Here is a 21,493-nt window from a genome sequence, read left to right as displayed (position 1 = left end):
ATCTACTGAGAACTTTAAGAGGGGTGTTGCTTTTTTTGTGGTGTCTTTTTTTTTTTTTTTTTTAAATCTACAGCTATGCACATACACGGTAGACTAGTAATACACCATCATCTACTACAAATGTGGACAATACAGTCTATTATATCAACAGTAGACTGAAAAATAGTAGCGGTTAAGAAGTGGTCTGCCAACTCAACTACAGCCAAGAAACAGGTAGCTTAATCACTGACCTCTGTAGTTTTCATTATTAAATTATACAAGTCTGGGAAAAAAAAAAAGGTGAAGCATATTTAAGTCTACTCAGCAGAGTAATGCAGCTAACAGTCAAATATTTGTCTTTATCCCCTGCCTTTTACATACAGATTGGGAAGTTTCAAAAATATGGATGCTTTTATTTCTCATTTAATATAGGCTTCAGCATGAACTTCCTCTAAGCATGGGGGTCAATGGAAAAACTCAGATCTTTCTGCTAATGTTATGATCTTTGTAAAGCTAATGATTGTAAGCATTGGTAAGCAATTTCTCTCTTCAGGATAACATGCTCAGAGACAGAATAATTTGCTAGAATCTTAGAAAATGGTGCAAAATAATTGTGGGCTCATAAACTTTCAAAATGCAAATACTAAATCATTAGAACATCCATATCTTGTCAGTCTTTGCACCAGCAGCGTGCAGTATTATTCTGCTTGGTTTAGAAAGAGAGACTACTTATGTTACCTTATCCCATTAGTGAGTCTCTTAATTAAAATTATATCTGTGTTATCATCTAACCTTCATTTCAAGTCATTAGCATGACTAAAACGACCTGTAAGATTTTAAATACAATATCATAAGCAATGATTTCAGGGACAAAATATCTATGACTTTAGAATTGTTTATTAACTTAAAAGCAAAAAATAATTAATTGTTTAGTTCTGTCAAAATAAACCTTAATTCCCTGAAGGTTTCTTTCCAACAAAAAAAGCAGATCCCACCTACCTCCTTTTAACCGATGAGAGCTTTCATTACAGAGACAAAGCAAAATACAAATGCAGACCAAAATACATCCCACAAATCTTGCTTTGGAAAGTATTACTGAAAAAAATCATACTCTGAAAAGGGAATTAAAGATTTCCTGGGAATGGCAGGGGCCTCAGTAAAGATATTATAATGTGGCATTTGATGTTCTAGAGGGATTTCAACAAGTTTTGCATGGTCAAATTCCATTAATAAGTTGGCTTTCTTCCAAGGCTGTGTGTGTCCCTCTCATCTGCCATAGTGCCCTAACTGTAAGGAAACCTCACCTCACCTGCTCAGTCACATCTTAGCAATTTTAATTGCTTTTTCTTGCTTGTTACAGTACCAAACAGGCTTAGAAAAATCCTAGTATCTTATAATGCAGATTATGTGGGTTATGAGTAGAACAGTAACAATTTTGGTGGTGGTGTAAGAGGATTATACAGCATATTGGTGGGGAAATGCCATGTGGATGGATATTAATGATGATGTGAGGGGGAATAAGAGAGAATCAATGGAATGGGATTTTGCAAGTAACTATTCAGGGAGAACCACTCTTGCAAGTATTGTCACTGCAGTGTTCTGTAATGGATGGGTTTTATTCTCGAGGTACGCTAACATTTGAATTATAAATACATATTTACTGTTCCTTTCATTTTGCAAAGCTTGAGTATGTGCAGACTTAGATTATAGCATATTCTGAGCAAGTCTGACTCACAGTTTTTAGCAGATGACCTTTAATTAGTGGGAAGATATTCTATCCATATCATATTCGTTCACTTGTCTTACTGGGCATTAGATGGCTGCTGTGAAGCATAAAGGATTTTTTTTGTCCTAATCCCTGTGATGTGACATGATTAATGAGATGAAATTCCCATTTGGAGTTTCCTACCAATCAATAGGCAGATGGGCAGTAGTGGATGTCGAACAACAAGACAGCAGGAGTTGCTTAAGCTCTTGCTACTTTCATAGCGAAAAAATATTTAGAGACATAATTTAAAGGAACAGATAATATCCATTTTTCACATTTCTCTCCTCCTTCATTAATGGTTTCTTTGTTTTTAATGTACATAGGCAAAAATGCTACTTTATGTGTACATGCCATATTAAGTTAAAATAAGTATGTTTGAAAATCTTATGGATGTCACTTACTCCAAGTGGGTATACTGCATTGGTATTGAAAAATGATTCACAAAACAGAGAGTCTGATTTTTCTCCACATCCATACGGATATGAACAAACAGATACATCAGAGAAGCCAAAACAGAATTACAAAATATTACAATAAAGCCAATGTGAATATAAAATTAAGCCAGTGAAAAATCAAATATATTTTGCATGTCTTAAAAAATACACCCTTTTTCAGGAACTTCAACATCCCACCACCTGACCCCATAATCTTTGATACCTAGTAACTGACATATAAAATGAAATAAAGGAGTAATCTTCTCTAGGTTATTCTCAGCTGTGAAAAATTTTGATTTAAGATTATAAACTCTGAAAAAATCACGTGATTTTAAGATTTTAAGTCTTTACAGTTTAAGTCTTCTCTTTCTTGCTAGTAGAATTCATGTATAGGTACGGGTAACTTCTTAAAATAAATTATATTATACAGTTTTACTTTTATATGTCCCAAGATTAAAAAAAAATGAGCAAAATACCTAAAATGAAATAATAAAGCAAAAGGCAAAATATGGCAGACTGGTGGATCTTTGCCAACCAGATTAAATCTGAGGAAAAGCTACAAGTTTCCAAACAGTAGTAGCAACAGGTTTCAGGAGACTTCTTTCATAGCCCTCATATTGATGCTTATTTTCTTCTGGGCAATACTTTTCTGTTTCTTTTAAATAGGAGTATTGATATTTAGTTATTTTGTACGTGTAAATGATTTATCTTATATTTCCTTCTCATTGCCTTGCTCTCCCTCCCTCTCTCTCTCTCACAAAGATGCACACAGAGTAAAATTCATAACACACTCTTCCTAATGAACAAACTCCCACCGAGCACCAAAGTGCTTAATGATGCTCAGCAGGCAGAGTTCTGCAGTTCCCCTATGTGAGCCAATATATAATCACAACACAAGTTAAAATAATATTTAGGTTGCCAAGAGAAACACTGGAAATGTAAGACATGCTAGATTTAAATTTTTCCAAACTTTAATTCTGTTCCTCTGTGTGTTCATCCAATGTAATTGGGGGGGGGGGGAAGTACACTGGATAAAGTATACATGATTATGAAATTAAAGTCTCTTTGCAAGACAGCCAAAGTAAATTTAGGCATACTGCTTTAAATCAGCCTTCAGTAGTTTGCAACATACTGTTTCAAACAGTTTTATATACGTAGTACACACTATGTATATTTATCTCATCTTCTTTTCCTTAGTAATGTCTATAGGCCAGATTCTGCAATTAATCAGCTCTGTAGGTATAATCCCACCTGCAATGAAGTTTACAGTTATTAAAAAAAGCTTTTTGAAGTGGTCCTTTATTAGGGGGTTCTTAAATTAGACCTGGCAGTTAGAAAACTAGCTGTCATGGACCATTTACAAGTGCTTTCTAGGACTGCTATTCAAACATATATCAATTTATCCCTGGAAGAATAAAGCAAGCAGACCCTTAGACTGGATGGTAGTAGGCCACAGCTTGTTCCCACCTGCTGGAAAGTTATAAAGATTTAGTTGACACAGGTGAGACACTGCAGGTGCCCCTTATGTCCTCAGGCACCTGGGGTTCTCGCCATTCTTCTCTGGGTGGGGGTAGCTGGTGAACAGGTAAATGCACGCACTATCCTGGCTTTTTCTCAGATGCATATCCTTGCGTTACCTCAGTGTGAGGGATCCTGGAACAGTTTATTTTTTGGCAGGAGAAATTGATGTATACAGGTGTGGTCTGAAGCAAGCTATGGATTTGGGATGCAAAAGGGATTTACAACCCATGCATGGCTGGGGCACCCAGATTCTCCCAACAACCACAGCTGGTGTCCAGCAACCACAAGCAGTTTAGAGATGGGGATGCTCAATAACTTGTTGAATCTGCAAGAAAATGGCAAAGGCCAGGAGGAGACGAATCAAGAGTCCTGTAATAATTTAGCAAAAATCCCACCAATTGAGACCAATCTCTGTCACTGCTATGGTCCCATGCCAGTGCTTGTTGTCCTCAGGAGGAAAGCCAAGGGCGCATCTGTAGCTAAATTTATTTAAAGGAAAATACATAGGACTGTTACGTGGCTCCTGTGTTCATGACATAGCATCTTCTCCTCATCTGTTCAGTGATGCTCCTACAAGGTGGGCATGGAACAACACTGTCCCATTCAGACTGTATCATTAAAGCAGAGAGATGAGTATGATGTGTAAGGACAGCTATGGACAGGGGTAGATTATGAATGGGGCAGAAGAACATGCATGCTTACAACTACATGCATGTACATATAGCAAAGGAACTGGTACGTTGTTAGGTGGTTTAAGAGATTATTGGATTAGATGGCAGACAAGCAATGAATAAGATATTTTAAGAGATTTAGTTGTATAATACATCACACCCAGCTGAAAGGTCCCTTGCAATCAGATAGCTAAGAGTAGTATTTTCAGTTTTTTCTTTGAAAGTCTTACTTCACGCTCAGGGTTTTGTTCATGAAAAGACAATAATCATTAATATGTCAATTTAGCAAAACAATTAAGCACACTAAACCAATGTACTTAAACATTTTATTTATTTATGATAATGCTCACTTATATGCATGACCACTTTGATTTTTTCTTTTTTCTTTTTTTTTCTTTGGATTCTGGTGCAATGAATGGTTGCAAATTGTTTTACATGTTTCTGTTCTCTAGATTCTTGACCAGAGGTGTGAGTATGGAGCAAGTTCTGTTAAGAAAGTTCATGCTATGAATGTCTTACAACTTTCTGAGCATTAGTGGGTTTTTTTCCTGCTCTAAAAATTGTATCATTCAACTAAACACTGCAAATTTTCTCCATTTTGTGTTTAGTTAAAACACTGCAAGAACCACACAACCGAAGAGCTGGATATAGTAGGCAAGGATGCTTTTTTTGTTTCCCCAAGGAATGATATATTCAATTATATATTGGGGGTCTGATTTCCTAAAAGGCTAAATTCAGGAAATACTGGGATTTCAGTCCTCTTTGCGTTTTACCACAGTCTGAAGTTGAATGGTTTTCCAGAGCCAACAAATGCTTCTACTGCATTGACCACCCAACCTCCTAAAATGCTCCATTAAAGGCCAATGCTTATTTATCCAGTGCTCATTCTTTGTGTAGCCTACAATTTTCACTGTGGTAAAGCATGCAAGCTTTATCACAAATAAACAATTATTTTGTGTATTATTTTGGTTGGTAATTTTTTTTTTTAATTTATTGGGGAAACTCAGGTTCAGTCCTCCTTCTCCTGTGTCATGATCATTGCAACACTTAACAGAATATAAGGCACAGTTTCCCCAGTACTGATTACATAATAGGCAATGCTGATATTATTTTTATCATAATGTAATTGTTCAGTACTCAGATGTGACGACATTCTGCAAATACGTTTGAGAAATTCTATAACCTATCTGTTACTATACAGATTATTTCACTTAAGTGAGGAAGGAGAGTTTTAGGCATGTTCCAACACAGTAGATTTTGACCATAATGACTGACTAAACAAATGGTTTGAAAAGTAAAGTTCATAATTATCCTGTTGGTAATTATACATATAAAAATACATTTCTGTGTGGTACATGCATTTGTTGAGAATGAGAGTCCATTCTTATTTTAAAGAAGTGTTCTGAAGTATGTGAAGCTGAAAAGCCCAAGTTCGAATATTAATGACAATGCCTCAGGTGAAGATGAATATTTATTGCAAACTTCTTCTGAGAAATGGGAACAGTCTAAGCCATGTCTCCTAGATTTTTTTTTTTTTTCACCACAACATAGCAGGAAAATACTAAATATTTTAAGGTATTTCAGTAGACAATATGAGTATTTTTGCTATGCAAAAATATTTTGAGAGATAAAGATTCTTGTAAAGATTCTTGAAAGAAACTTGTATTTATAAACATAAACTTTTACTGTTATAAGGAAAAATGAAGGTAGTTGTAAGGGGAAAAATGGGCAATTGCTCTTAACTTCTGCACCATTAACACTTGTGCTGTGTGGAAGAAAGAATAAATAAGGTTTTGTTTTGAAGAAGCTACTTATAAGCTGGCAATTACAACTACTGCCTCGGGCTCCTGAAGAAAAAAGCTTTCAAGTGCCAAACTCAGCTGAGATTGTTGTATTACATAGATGGTAAGCAGAAGGTATTTCACAGGCAAAACCAGGCTTGCTCTGCCCCTACTTAGCTAGATGACTAAAAAACCTCTGAACATTTTTAATACAATGCTGAACTGACTTAATACAGCCTTTTAAAAGCCTGGGTACATTAGCTTGGGCCCAGTGTCACCACCGAGGTTCAGCATGTACTCACCGTGCTCACGTTGCTCTGCTTAGCTTGGAGCACAGGCAGAGCAAGACTGTTTCTGCCAACAAAATCATATGCAGACATACTGATAGCCTGAGTGTGGTATGAACTCCTACTATGGTTCTGCTTGCAGAGAGATGCAGGAAGCCTATCTATCTGCCCCACAAAGGTCATGCTTATCCTAGCACTTGTGATAGGAAAAGTTTAAATATCCATGTTTTTCTCAGCTTTTTGGATTGAGCCTATCTTTATACCTCAGGAGCACCAAAGAGCTTATGGCACATGCAATACATGTAAAAAAAAAAGTTCTTTTAGTAATAATTTCACCTTGTTGTGAAGAAACATCAACTTGCCTATTCTTATAGACTAGCCAAGACCACTTGGTAGTGAGGAAGACGAAGAGGAGCTCTCTGTATTTCTCTACAGTGACTTTTTAGGAGGAATTATCATTAGCTGTCTTAGAATTCACAGGACTCTACCTCTGTTCTCTTGTATGTCTATATAAAGCTACAGACATTCCCCAACTGTAGTTTATTGTCCAATACTCCTTCTGTCAGATGGCTCTGAACCAAAGTCCACTGTCCACTGCTTTCACTGGGTTTAAGTCATACAACCTGAATTATCAGCAAAACTAAGGAAGGGCTCACCTCCAACCAGTCATCAGTGAGCAATAAAGAAAAAAGTAGAAAGTTCCCACTACATTCTAGAAAAAATACACTTACTTACATATGATCTGTACGTTAAATATGTATTACATTTGAGTGAACTTGGATTTCGTTTTTATTTTTATTTTATAAGCCTTTCTGTTTATAATATCTGTGAGTGTATCAGTTTTCACATATCTTGCTTCCATAGGGGCACTGAAATAGAAGTTTTTAAAAAATAGCCACCTGAAAAGACAGTCCTACTGTATGTTTAGACATACAAATAGGTGGATGTCTTGGTTTTCAAGTGCATGAAGCATCCTTTGGGTCCCAATAAAATAAACACAAAAGATCAGTGATTAGTGCTTTTAAAAATCAGATGGTCTTCAGGTATTGAACAGATCAGCAAAGCAGTTGATGTGGAAGTTCCTTTAAATTAAAAAACCCCTCATGTCTCTGTTCTGCTAAAAAGACAGACATTTAAGATTTGCTTGCATTACTCTCTTCTTACTCAAATATAGAACAGTCTACTTTAGATATCTAGTACTCCCCCTTCAAGTGGAGGCTTGACTGGAAGCCATAAAAAACCCCATCCCATTTATTCTTTTTAACTTAGTCACTGACGATCCGAAGAACCAATAAGTCTCCTAGCTAAAAACAGCCCTCATTCCTTTAAAATGCAGTTAATACATTGGGCTTTATATTCCTCAACAAAAACCCCTCTCCTTTGAAAAATTAGAAAAGAACTAATTGCCCTACTTAAGACTGTCCATGACTTGGGGAACAGGAAAACCTGTAGTGTACCAAAACCAGGCGACTGCAAAAGTTGAAATTGTGCATGTCCAGCCAATTTCCCACCAGGCTTGCACACACAGAGTTGCTAAAGCTCATTACAATGTAGCATAAATGGAGGTCTAATTACCATAAGAAACTGATCCAAAAGAAAATCACATCAACATACGTGAAAACGAACCTGATGTGTTTGAAATTCAGCCAACTACAAATTAATTCAACATAGATTACATATAGAGGGAGAAAGAGACTCCAGCAGAGTAACTGGCATTGTATTGGTATATATGCCAAAAAGATTCCCTTTTACCCTGTATCCCCTCCCACTCACTAAGATGAATCATATTTGTGCACCATATGTTCCAGCAAGAAACAAAGCAGTGGTCAACCTCTTATTCTTGATCACTGTAATTTCTTTGTAAATTAATTTGTGTTATGTCCATTTCTCCTTTCTAGACTACTGATTCTGGGCCAAAGACAGCTATATTGTGGTCTTGTAAAAGACTGAGGAATCTTATTACTGGACCCCTGAACTGTCATTTACAGTTGCTGATGGCCTCGATGCTGGCATCCAGGCTGGTGCCACAGCAGTGTAGGTGGCACTATGGGAATACCAGTGTGGCAGCAAGGAAGGATATAAAGATGCCCGAGCTGTGTCTAAAATAAGAATAGTCTGAGAAAAGCGCTGTGCTGGTGTGGCTATATACTCCAGTATCCAACCTAGTTTTACTGTGAGCACTGCTCTGTGCTATGGAGCTAACAGCAGAGCTAAGAGTAGATAGAAGAGCTGACTACAGGTATGTCTACAAACATGCGATAGCCAACCGTGTGAAGGATGTTCTGACATAATCCTGATGAAAGAGATTTTGTCAGCTGCTCCAAACTCACAATACTATGTTAACTCTTAGGGTTTGTTTCTCTGAAGTTTATGTGAAATAAAGTAAAGGTGTGAATTCACAGAGCTCTAGTTATCTTACAGAATTACTGCCCAGGACTACCTTGACATAAACATTCTTACCACATCATAACTGCTCATATAAGTAATTACTGTAGAAAATTCACACTGTAGCCACTGACAGACTTGTTATGCCAAAGGCTTTCAGAAACATCATTTTATCTGCCCAGTACTCAATCACACTATTTAGAGTGCAAGTACCTGAGCCATATCATTTGAACAAAGTAACTTTGGAAATCCTGTTCCTGCTCAGCTTGCTGCTATGTGACTGAGCAGTGGATATTTGTGTCTTCATGCTGGAGGAAGAACCATTTTTCTTCTCTTTATTGCTATGGTCTCTAGATCTCAAATTATATGAAATACTGTCTTAGTTAAGTTCATATTGCTATGCCCTTCAGGTCACAGCAGATGCCAGGGCCAGAATATCCTCTAAAACACTGGCAGATGTTTGTTTGAGTGGACTTTTATAGGTCTGAAGCCTCATTAGTTGTTTTCATGACCTGAATACTAATTTAGCAGGGCGATTCTTAGGCTCTGAATCTGAATACTCAGGAAATTCTGATGAATTTCAATCTGTGGGTACTGGTTATCATTATTTGGAATAATATAGATTAATTTAATAAATACCTTTATACCAATAAACATTCTGTTTAAGTATAGCATATGATTAATGAAATCCCTATAAGAAAGCTAAGTATTTTAAGTCAAGATGTCCCAGTAAAAAATAAATTGGTGAGTCAAGTGGCAAATGAAAGATAGATATTCAGGATTGGTAACACCTCATTAAAAACCATTTCAACTGCCCTAAGGCAAGATGTTAATACACAGTAATTGTCTACCCAGAGTGAATCTTTTTCCAGTTACATGAATAATGCAAAGCAACTATTTAAATATGCTTGTTTATATCTTTAGCAAATTCACTATAGCTTCAAAATTAAAGACGAATTTTTTGATGGTTTATGCTACTATCACAAGGTCACAAATAGGAGAAAGAAGGATAAAAACACTCTCCTCTTCAACTCCAAAATTCACTTGCAGAAAACAAAGTATGAAAATAATTTAATTAGGATATCTGTGAATCCCAAGGAATTAGTACTGCTGCTACATCTGCATTCATCTTGTTCCTCCAATAAAACTGTAAACAAATAATAGGACACCAGTAATAGTAATTTAAACAGTGTGAGTAATGTCTATCACTGTACCACAGAAAATTATAAAATGTTTTCCAATTGCCTATGTAAAGTTTTGTGTGTTCAGCATTTTAACAAAGAGTATCAGTAAGCAGTGGAACAAAAGTAGCTTTTAATGTAGGTTAGCTCAGATTCTGATAAATCTCAAGTACCCTCACAATCAGAAGACAATCTCCATCTTCAATCTAGCTGTAGAAAAAGAATTCATGCGGCATTATCCTTAACAATAAATAGATGTTGATAATGTTGCTTTCATTATTCTGCTATGTGGTGTATTCAGTGTTGATTGGCTCAATCCTACAAGCACTCTGTAACTCTAGTATGCCATCCCAATCCCAGGGAGTAAAAAAGCTCCAGAAGCTGAACCAGAAGTTTCCTGAAGGCACCAATATGAGTATAAAAAAGATGCTGGATTCCTTTGAAAAAAACCCCAGCTTCCCAAGGTGGGCTTGACTTGGTTACATCAGGATTCCAGAACACTGAAGGAATGAGTAGGAAGAAAAAACCAACCGATTGCTATATCAGAGTGAGAAAACTTCAGCAGGAATCCTGCTGAATAGTAAGTGAGGTTCCTAACACTGACAACATACATATGCTCAAAAAACCTCTAGAATTTTCCAAGTTAGAGATAATATGCAAAACTTGGGATATCTACAACACATTACAGTATGTGATAATGCTTTTAATACACAGCACGCTGGCCATACTTGTAATATCAAAGAAAACAGTATGATTTTCTTAATAAAGTGATTTTGTTTAGATTTAAGTAAGTGTATTTATTATGATGCATTGTGTTAATTTTATTGTGATTCTCAGCCTTTCCTGATTTAAAAATTAGTAATGGAGTTATGCTGACATCTGCAAAAAAATGTAGCTACCGTGCAGACAAAAGACATACAAGACACAGCACCAAAACATAATCTCAGAGGTGCAATGGGATTCAAATTTGTAAATGGAGCAGAACAGTTAAAACAAAGTTAAACTAAGCCAGACAAGACTTAAATGTTTCATCGTAAAGAGATATTCTGTAGGAGCAAATCTTGTGACAGATTTATGTATCTCAAAATAATATTTTGATCATATGTTTCAGACTTTGAACGGCTGGAAAAAGGAAGTTTGCATTTCTGCTTGGATTACTATTTTATAAACTATTACCCAAATTTTTGGAAAAGCTGGAGTTCTTGACACTATTTCCTAAAATTGATACTTCACAAGATGTTTTATGAAAGTAGATGTCTTGATATGCACTTAACATTGAAATAAGTAGTTTACATCTTGGGCCAAGAAAATTTGTATCTCTGTTATCTAAAATAATTTTTACAAAAATACTTTTGGCTGCAGCCACTTGATCAATGATATACAATTTGTGTATTCTAATACTGACTGTAAGTTGAAAACAAGACTTAATATAGTGCTCCAGAATATTACTGTCATATATGAAGACTTTTCGTGCCTAGTAGTTAGTCAATATCACTGTTTCTTGTGTGTCCGCTTTACTGTAAATAGCTCAAAGACATGATCTCTGTTTTGCAGTCTAGAATGAATATTCTGTTTCAGTTGAACAAGAACGTGTTACAACTGGACTACGTTTTTCCATTAGCAAGAGACATAGTGGGTGACAAGCACTAGCTCAAAGGCTTGTCATTCCCCAAAGTAGCCCACACTTCAGAATTAAGTAAAATTTCCTGCTAATTTCTGGTAGTCTATCCTGAAAGGTTTGTATTAATTAGCATACAAATATAATTTAAGTAACTGTAAATTGTCTCAGTAAAGAACCTTTTATGCTCGGAAAAGACAATTTCCTCTAGTAACTACATAATCCTATTGACTTGTATGGATCCTATAACAATAAGCCACACAGGGCATGAATCCAGTGTGGTATGTGGGGAATTTAAATCCCTGTTGTGCTAGTGAACAAGCTGCTTTTTTAATTAGACTTCTTAAGGTATATATTTCACCATCTATATTCTGAACTTATGATCTAATCAAATCAGGATAGGAAAAATAATAGGAGAAGCAGCCATGAAGTTAGAGTAATGAGACTGATCAGAATCCACAAAAATGATGGGTTAGGGACATTACCACAAAGGACAGTAGAGAACGAGGGAGAAATACGCAGCCAAAGAGGACAGTTGCCTCATCTCTAGCATGTTGACTCTCCACTTTTTAATTTAAGTTAGATGTGTCAGGATGCTGCTTTACATAAGTGAAGTTTTGACCTGTGCTCCACTAAAACTACAAGGGATAACAAGGGAACCCCAAGCTCAACTAGTAGATCTTTGGTGTCACAAATCACAGTATCAGTCTGGTGCTGCTGAAGTTACTGCTTCCAAAATGGACAAACAACGAAACACAATTCCATGTTTTATTGTACGAATGTCCTCCCTTCTATTTATTTTCAGTGTCTTACTGGACAGCCACCTATAATTGAAGGTTTCCAAGCAGAAGTTGAAAGGAATAGCAAGTTGCTACTGTTCCTTACTTTTCTATGTGAGTGGCATTTGTATGTCTCAGTCACCAATAATGTTTTCTGTCTTGAAAGCTTTCACCAAACTACTGTTTCTAATATATTTAGTTGGAACCTTTCTCTTAAAATACCCTAGTACAAATCAATGTCTAGTAAAAGCACTTTCTTGACAATTATTGACTTGATTAAACTCTCTGCAAAATGTAATAAACTAAGATAATTTGCAGGACTCTGTTCAAAAGCGGGTTCCCCCCCAAATATAACAACATTTCATTTTCATATTACTGTCATTTTTATGACAAGTAATAGTGATGTAAACATGACTAAAGCTGTAATCTGGAAATCCCCTGACTGCCCAAACAGGCAATGCATGCCTTAGTAATAGCAGAGAAAACCATCTGGGTTTGCACAGATTTTTCAAAATGTAGATATCAATGCTAGAAATAGATATCGGGTAGGTACTGTGCAGTCTGAAGCCCTCTGAAGAAATCAGGAACAGTTGTGCTCTCTCTCCTATTGACGTGTTTCAGCCTTGATTTGAAAGGTCTGTTTTTCAGACAAGCAAGGATAGTTCATGCCTACCATACCCTTGGCCTTCCCTGCTGAGAATACCAACAAGAATGTCTCGTCTCCATGTGATATTTAATCTAGACTGTAAGCCCCTCAGCGGCAGAGATCACATCTACTTGTCTGTAAAACCTAATGTGCACATATGGTAAAGAACAAATAGTAAAAAGGATCACAGGCAATATGTGATGCTAAGTTTTGTTTACCTTTCCAACATGAGAATCTATTTACGCCGCAACTACTTTCCAAAATACTTAAGCCTGATAAAGCCTGTGCAGCTCTAGTCAAAATGCACACAAGGGTGATGTGACACCATTCAGTGTAGTAACATGAAGTTTTATCATCCGCCTTTCTGAAGCAAATGTGTTCTGTTAATACTGTTTGATGTTTAAAGGCTAGTTAGGAAGACTGAATCCTTTGTTTTATCCTAATGTATATCTGATGTGACAGCTGCTACCCAGTTTAAGAATAACTGGAGAAACTCCAAAAATGGCAACAGAATTTAAAGTAAGGAATGACAGAAGTTTTCAGCTTTTCAATTTTTTTTTTTTCCTATTTCTTTCTCCAGTCAAAAAATAGCATATAGTAGCTGCACACTGTCAGCAATGCACTACTGAGAATTGTTAATCTGTGAATAGGGATCTGGAAAGAATGATGTTACTCAGCAGTGTGCTAATCACCTGACCACGGCAGTTAAAAATGTCTTCAATACAACAAAAACGTTCATTGCTAGCAGGCTATCACAGGGTGGGTTTGACTATTCTGTTTCCAACTGGAGGTTGTGCCAGAAAAAGCTAGCCTCGCATCTTAAAAGTAATTTAAACAAGCAGCCTGCTTTGGCCAACATGACAATGATCTGAAATAATGCAGGTGAAAAGCTAAAAATTGCCTTCCAAAAGCGAACACCCTCTGTTGAAATCATAAAGTATGCACATGATCATTGGGTTAGAGCAGAGAGCCAGCTTTCTGCCAGAGCTGGCATAGCAGTAGAACATTATTTGGATTCGAAAACCATGTTAGATAGGACAACAACATTGTCTTTATGACTCATTTTTGTCAGACTGGATTCAAAACTTATACCAACAAATTTGACATTTCATACTGCTCTGCAGAAAGCAAGTAAAATGAGTCCATGTTTTAAAACAGCAGGGAAGCTTCCAGTGCTACAATTAACTGGTAACATATGCCACTGCTGCCAAGAGGATTTTTAATCTCTTTAAACATTAATGTAGCATTTTTGCTTCTGTCGCAATAAGGCAGCCATCTGTGTTTGAACCTGCTGGGAAACTAGGGATATGTTTACAGAGAGAGAAATAGAGAGAGGCAGAGAGGGAGGTAGACATCCATGTTTCTAGACCCAGCATCAAAAATAACAATTCAAACCTTTTAAATAGTATTATTAAGGTGTCATATAGCAGTAGGAAGATTGTTAAAACGGTCAGACTGCTCAATTTAAAACTGCACAAAAAAGTAACCCCAACCCAGTGCATATTCTCCTTATTTAATATACTGTTTTTTCTGCATAAATGTGAACAGTTAATAAAGGATTTCATTACAGACTTATTTCCAGGAAAATCCCACTTCTATGACTTTGAAACAAACTACTTATATAACATTGAGCAACAGTAAAAAGGTAAGAGTTCTGTAAATCCTTTCAGCATGAGCCTCCAATTCTGCATTTCTGTAAGCACTGTATTCTCACATCAGGACTTACTTGAATGGAGTACATCTTTTAAAGTGAATTCAACTCTTACAAAATATGGGGCACTAAAAATTCTGTACCCAAACCCCTATGTCCTGTATTTACCTCTACAGTCTGAGGCTATTCTGATATAATATCACATCATCTGCCCATCGTCTTCCTATCCAAAGCTCAGTTGACCTTCCTTCTAGTCTTTCTCACTCTACACCAGCACTAACTAATGCTCTGCTCTGGGCTTCAGCCGGGTTTCACAAATGCCATGTGGAAATCATGTCTGTGTGTCCTTACCCCTTCTCCAGGCCCTGATAAGGTCGAAGCCACTGGCCAATTTTAACTAAATATGAGCCATTTCAGAGAGAGTTTTTACTCTAGAACTGTCATGAAATGGAGAGATGGAAAGAAAACCGAATTTCCTCACAGCAGGAAGGTCTTCAACCAGAAGTAACCAGGCAATCGAGGCATATAAGAGCTCAGAAACAAGCCCAGTCCCACTAGGTCCTGCTCTGCTGTTTAAGGAAAAAAGGTAAGAGTGGGGATATTCTGGACCAGGGAGGACTGAGGAAGGAGAAAAACTCAAGTCCTAGTGGGGTTATAGTAAGGAAGACAGCACTGGGACAAAAACATACAAACCAGGCTCTCTGGCCATGTTTTTAATTTAATTATTTTTTTATTAGGAACTAATGTCCTCTGAGAACCAGATGAAAAAAATGCAAGCTCACAGCTACCCTCTGCAAACATATAAAAGGCTATGGATTCACCCATCTTGGAAAAATATCAGCCCTGCTTTTTTTCCAAGTTCTGTATACGCTCCTTGGGATAACAGCCTTCAAAATGTGAACAAGTCTCAGGAAAAGAAAAAGTGCAAGGGATTTGGCCTAAGTTGCATGCACTTCACTCAAAACCATGTCTTAAAAAACCATAACCATTGATGTCTCTTGCTTCTGGGGAAGCTCTCAAAGCAGCTCACAGCTGCTCAGATGACTGCTGCTGGCTCTCGAGCCAATATACCCTCCACAGCACAAGCGAGCTGGATCCCACCAGGGCCAGCTACCCCACTGAGCAACATGTGGGACAAGTAGCCCCAAAAATAACTCGTTGCAATGGCATGGAAAACATCCCAAACCAAGGATGCATTCCTGGTAAAATGCCAGCCCTGACACAGATTACTTTAGTCTTTATGAATTCACATGGTTAATATTTTTAATTTGGTGGACTAAATTGTTAAGTGCTGACATCCAACATCTTTTGATGAAGCTGCAGGTGCTCAGCAGTTTTAAAAAATGTAGCTGCACAGATTTGGGCCCATTTGTTTTTCCTGGCTACAGCAATTCAGATGGGAGATTTTAAAGAACTTAAGTATGCTTTTTGCTGCTGGGTTATTGCTGGTTGCTGTGGATATATTGACTAATGGATGGAAAGGGGATACAGGAGTGGTCTATTGTGTTATTAAGAATTGTCAAGCAGGAGATAAACCCCCTTTTAAATGGGTATGTGCATAGGTTAAAACACATCAGCATGGATTTAGACACAACTGTATAAACCCTGGAGTGATATTTTTGGCTACAGCTCCTAACTTAGTTTAAATGTAAAATGGGAATAAATAATAGTTATTTTTCACACAGACAATTAAGTACCTAATATTTATAAAATACCATGTAATACACAGACCTCTGAAGTCTGGCAAAAATCTTGTACTGACTTTTTTTTGTGATTTATTACATCCTATATGTTTCCTATTACATCCCATATATTACCTAATGAAAGAAAACCTATATGAAAGGAATGACTTCCTTTCTCATAATAGTTGTTCCAATTTTATCTCTTTTTGTTTAAAACTAGCCTATTCCGAGCCCCTTCTTAGGTTTCCTGAACTTGGAACTGGCATGTACTAGCTTGTAACTTTATTATCTGTTGCACTCAACCATTAAAAGGTAAGTGTAATGCTATGATAAACTAGTTCACCTGCCAACAGTTAAGCTCTGACTAAAACTGTGAGCTGCTCGATTTTGAATCACTAAATACGCACTTAAATATTTAAGAGTTCCCTACATTTTTTGCCTTTATACTTTAAAAAATATTTTATCGTGAACCAATTCTCTGAGAACAAACTAAGGCAATCCTGGCAGACAAAAATAATAGCAAGACTAGTGAGAGAAACTGAGGAGGAGGACAGCAAAATTTCTGACAATGACAGTATTTATGAGCTACCTGCACACAGAAGCAGTGTAATATGCCTAGATGACGCATCACTTTTTTAAACTATTTTGTCTATCTATTTTTTAAGAGTTGGGGTTCCACAGCTAGATTTTGGCTTTGAAATGACATACTGTGATTGCCTTGGAGTTTGCTTTCTGCAAAATATTTGAGATAAATAATTTTCGTTCTGAAGCAGAATTGTTATTATTTTTGTTTCATAAACTCTTGCAGAATTGTAACTTTCCACAATATCTGTGTACAGATTCTTCCTGCATTACTGCTCAGTGGCAAAGAAAGGATGCTAATCCTGCTCATGCTTGTGCATATATTCACTTGCTAAAAACATGAAGAGTTTGATCGAGCTATTCATATGCCCAAAGCTAAATATACATGTATATTTTCCACACGTAAACTGAAGGGTACTCTATTAGTTAGCTAACTTTTAAAAAAATGCCTTTACTAGATATTTAATTCAATGAACACCTCTGGGTGGTAAGTAATAGCAAAAGAATATTAAAGTTCTGTGATGGATTAATTAAGGACCAAAAAATTAACATAGAGAAAAATATTGATAATAAAAAGCCCAGCAGGAAATCTGCTGATAAAATAGTTACTAAAACCTACTTGTCTTCAATAGTGTTCAAGGAAATACCAATATTTACTCAACAGCAAAAAACCCCAAACAGACTAATAATATTCTGTAATTAACAGTGGCAGTTCAGAGAGGCTGTTATTTTAGCACAGAATGCAATCAGGTTGGTCAGGTATGATTTGTTCCTGTTCAACCCATACTGACTAGTAAGTAACCCTTTCCATCTTGTACCTGAAAATGGTTTCCGTGAAGACTTTCTCCATAGTCTTCTTCAAGCCTGAGGTTGGGTTGATCAGGCCCATAGTTCTCCACATGCTCCTTGCCTTCAAGAAGGACATAGCAATCCCACCTGTGAGTCTTACAGCCAGATTCAAACATTAAAATAATTTCTGAATGGCAGGAAGAAAAGATCTCTGCCAGGTGCCAGTGAAGGTTGTCAAATATAAAGCAGCACAATGGTTGGCAGTGTAGGAAACTTGCTTAAATTATTTTTTTTCTTTTTGAATTTTTCAGCCTTGGCTAAACTGACCTCCCTTTGATTGGAAATGTCAACAGAAATGTTAAATAAATCAGCATGTCAGCTTTTTAAAGGTGTAAAAATAAATTCAAACTTGAAAAATAGGACTCAACAAGTTGCTAGCAAGTTGCTGATCTTTTACAGATTAGAACATTACAGGTATTCATAACTATCCTCCCGGAAGGCCAATCTCAGTTACATGGTTTTATCTCACCTAAATCTGAGTTATTTGATAATCTGTCAAATTGAGTGAGTCAATTTTCAACAGTCTACTTTATCAACTGTTAAATATACCTCTGGATGTCTTAGTTTGTTGAGTACACCAGCTTTCTTATTATTGCTTAGAAGAATAACAAAGAATACGTCTATTGGTGCCTGCATTTTCCTCTTTCAGTTCTACTTTTGCCTTATCCCAATCACCATTTAAACTTCCTGGATGCAAATCAAGATAGTTCAAACAGCTTAGCCAGTCTTTATTGTAATAATAAATCAGAAGCAGAATCAAGATTTTCAAAGATAATTACCTATGGAATTAACCACATCTGGTTAATTTTCTTTAAAAATCTTAATTCCACTTGGTGAGCTAAACCACTACACAGAGTTCTCACATTAGATGGAACGAGGCTCACTTCTTCACTTAAACAGGCTTCCACATTCAAACAGACAAGATGATTTAGAAAGACAGCAATGTTTCATGGGTATACATATTGTTCAACACAATCATGACTATAACTAACAGTGTGAATATACTGAAATGATTCAAGATAGAGTTCTAGCATAAAAATGAATAGGAACTGTATCAGACTTGAATGAGTACAAGACAAAATCATTATTCTCTCCTTATTCCACTACTGGAAATCTAAACTTCAGCACTACGGCTCTCAGACATATTAATTGTCTTTATATCAGCACTCTAGTGGTTTTGTTTGTTTTATTCTTCTTTCTCTCTCTATTTTTTTTTAATTTGTGGTCAATGCTGATTTCCGAAAACTAGTACTGTTGGCTCAAATATGAATTACCGATCTTCTGATTGGAAGTGCCATCTCACAGAACAGAACATATAATCTTATCTATCTCATGCAGACCACTTATCAACTGCTACAAATATCATGTTCAAAATCATGTCATGACCGAATATCAAGTCCATTTCTTCTGTCGTCAGTTCTCTACCATTGTTGGAGCTTTCCTTACATACAAATCAAACTGATTTTCCCTCTCTCTCTAGATCAATTTCCTTCCACAATAAAAATCAATTCTCAGTCACTTTGTCCTCCACAGTCAAAGTCAATTCCCCTCACGCTGACATACATATTCAAATATCTCCCTCTGTAACTCAACACCACTTAGTGCATGCACCATCAGCATCAATGCAACCCACAATCAAGTCTTTATGAATTGATTTGGTTTACCCACAGACAAACAAAATTAATCCCCACTCACACTTGCTGGATCAATTTCCTCATCCCGGCTGAAATCTGTTTCCCCTCACTGACCATCCTGTTCCTCCCTGGATCACACAGAAATGTGTTTCTACCCTGATTTGTGCCCTTCAGAAGCTCTGGTCTCCTCCTACTAGCACATCCCTTTCAAGTTTTTATTTCAGCTTTCCCCTTTCTTATTCCTTGTTCCCAGCTGGTAGAATTCCAGAAAGACATATTCTATTCTCCTTTTCCTTTACTTTATACCTGTGTCCAGGGTCTCTTACACAGTATTCCTTCCTAATTCAATGCTCCCTAATTTTCATACATCTGTTGTTCTTCACTGTGGCTTCTTCATTGCTTGTTAAAACTCCACTAGCCCTCCTTTTCTTTAGAGCATCTAGTCTTATTTCACAGGGTGTAGATCTTACCATGTTGACTCCAGTAAGTGGCTGAAGCCTGGACTGAGGGCTGCTAAGGCTTTAGGGGCCTCTTCTTGACATGTAGGAAGAATAACAACCCAACCCTCTTAAGAAATTATTTCAGCAACAGATCCCAATAGCACTATCACGCCTACACATGAGACAGTCCAGCTCTGACAGGTGGAGCGAGAGTAGCTACATTTCACTTCTACGGAACTGCAGGCCTACTATGGGTGACAATTTGGGAAGATATTTTCAGCTTTAGAAGACCCCTGAATAGTCCTTAAAAACCTTTAAACACCTTTTAATTTCCTGTTGGAACATGATAGGACATGGTAGGCTGAGGAAGAAAACTTTCAAATTTACATATTATGCCTCTGTAAAATAGTCTCACTGAGTGTCTCAGAGTTTGAAAAGAACCTCTTCTTAAGTAGCATTTTTTAATTTTCTCAACATTCATTTAGCACAATCCTATTTCACTTCTTTATTCTGTTTCAACTATAAAGAAGAAAATATACAAACTGTGTTCATAGTGTTACCTTTTCAGTACCAATTACTAGTATCTCGGCAAGTAATTCCAAAACTTAAGGGGTGACAGAATAAAATGAAAAGGGATATGTCATGCAGTTATAGTCACATGGAGTTTGAAGCCTATTCGTGTACAGGAATGAATTTCATTTAGAACTGTAGAATGTTCTTAATAACCAGCATATTTCCCTTTCAAAAAAATCCATGTAGTGGTCCACTAAGTTTAGTTAAATATAAGTTGAAATACTTCACTGGATCAAGGAATTAATTCTACCTGTACCTTTTCTTCTCTTTTATTTATTCACTTATTTTGCTCGAGGTGCTAGTACTTTCTGACATACTGATCTTTTGAGATTTCAATACATAGTTCTTGGAAACATATCCCAGTTGGTGTAAATTGTCACAATTCCATTAACTATCTTCTCTGAACATCTCAGACCCAATCCTTCCCTCTAACAAATATTTGTGGGATGTCATTTTTTTTAAAATGTTTTACAGATGGACTCTGAAGAAAACCCACCCACTCATCATATGTCTCTCATGGTGTTTTTATACCTTTCTGTGGATTTTCTTCCAGTCTTTTCTGATTATGTTTTGAGAATAATTGTTTTATAGCTCAAGAAGAAGAAGGAAAAATGAAAACATAAGCAAATATTCTAAATATTATCCAACCAGAGTTTCCCCATCATTCAGCTTTTGAGTAAGACTTCAGCTGGAGTTAGATATGATAGGAAAGTGCATGCAGAAAACAAAGGAGATCAATATTCAAGTTTTGATGTGCAAATATGAGCTGTCATATCCAGAATACCTAAAATAAACAATATAGTCTGATGACATTCACCTTAAACTTTATTTCAATGCATAAAAAAGGAAGACCTGCAACTGCAGTGGCTAGACTGTGTTAACGTGCTTCAAATTTTTTTGACAAACGCATAATGATACCAATCACAGAATTATACTTCTGTCTCAGCACTTCCACAATACTAGTCTATTTGATACATAACTTCAGAAGACTTTGCTCTTCCTAGCAGAATAAACAAAGGGCTTTCACCTTTT

The sequence above is a fragment of the Harpia harpyja genome, chromosome 18 (genome assembly GCF_026419915.1).
Source record: "Harpia harpyja isolate bHarHar1 chromosome 18, bHarHar1 primary haplotype, whole genome shotgun sequence".
In the NCBI taxonomy this organism is placed as follows: Eukaryota; Metazoa; Chordata; class Aves; order Accipitriformes; family Accipitridae; genus Harpia; species Harpia harpyja.
Note: the sequence above shows the minus strand (reverse complement) of the source record.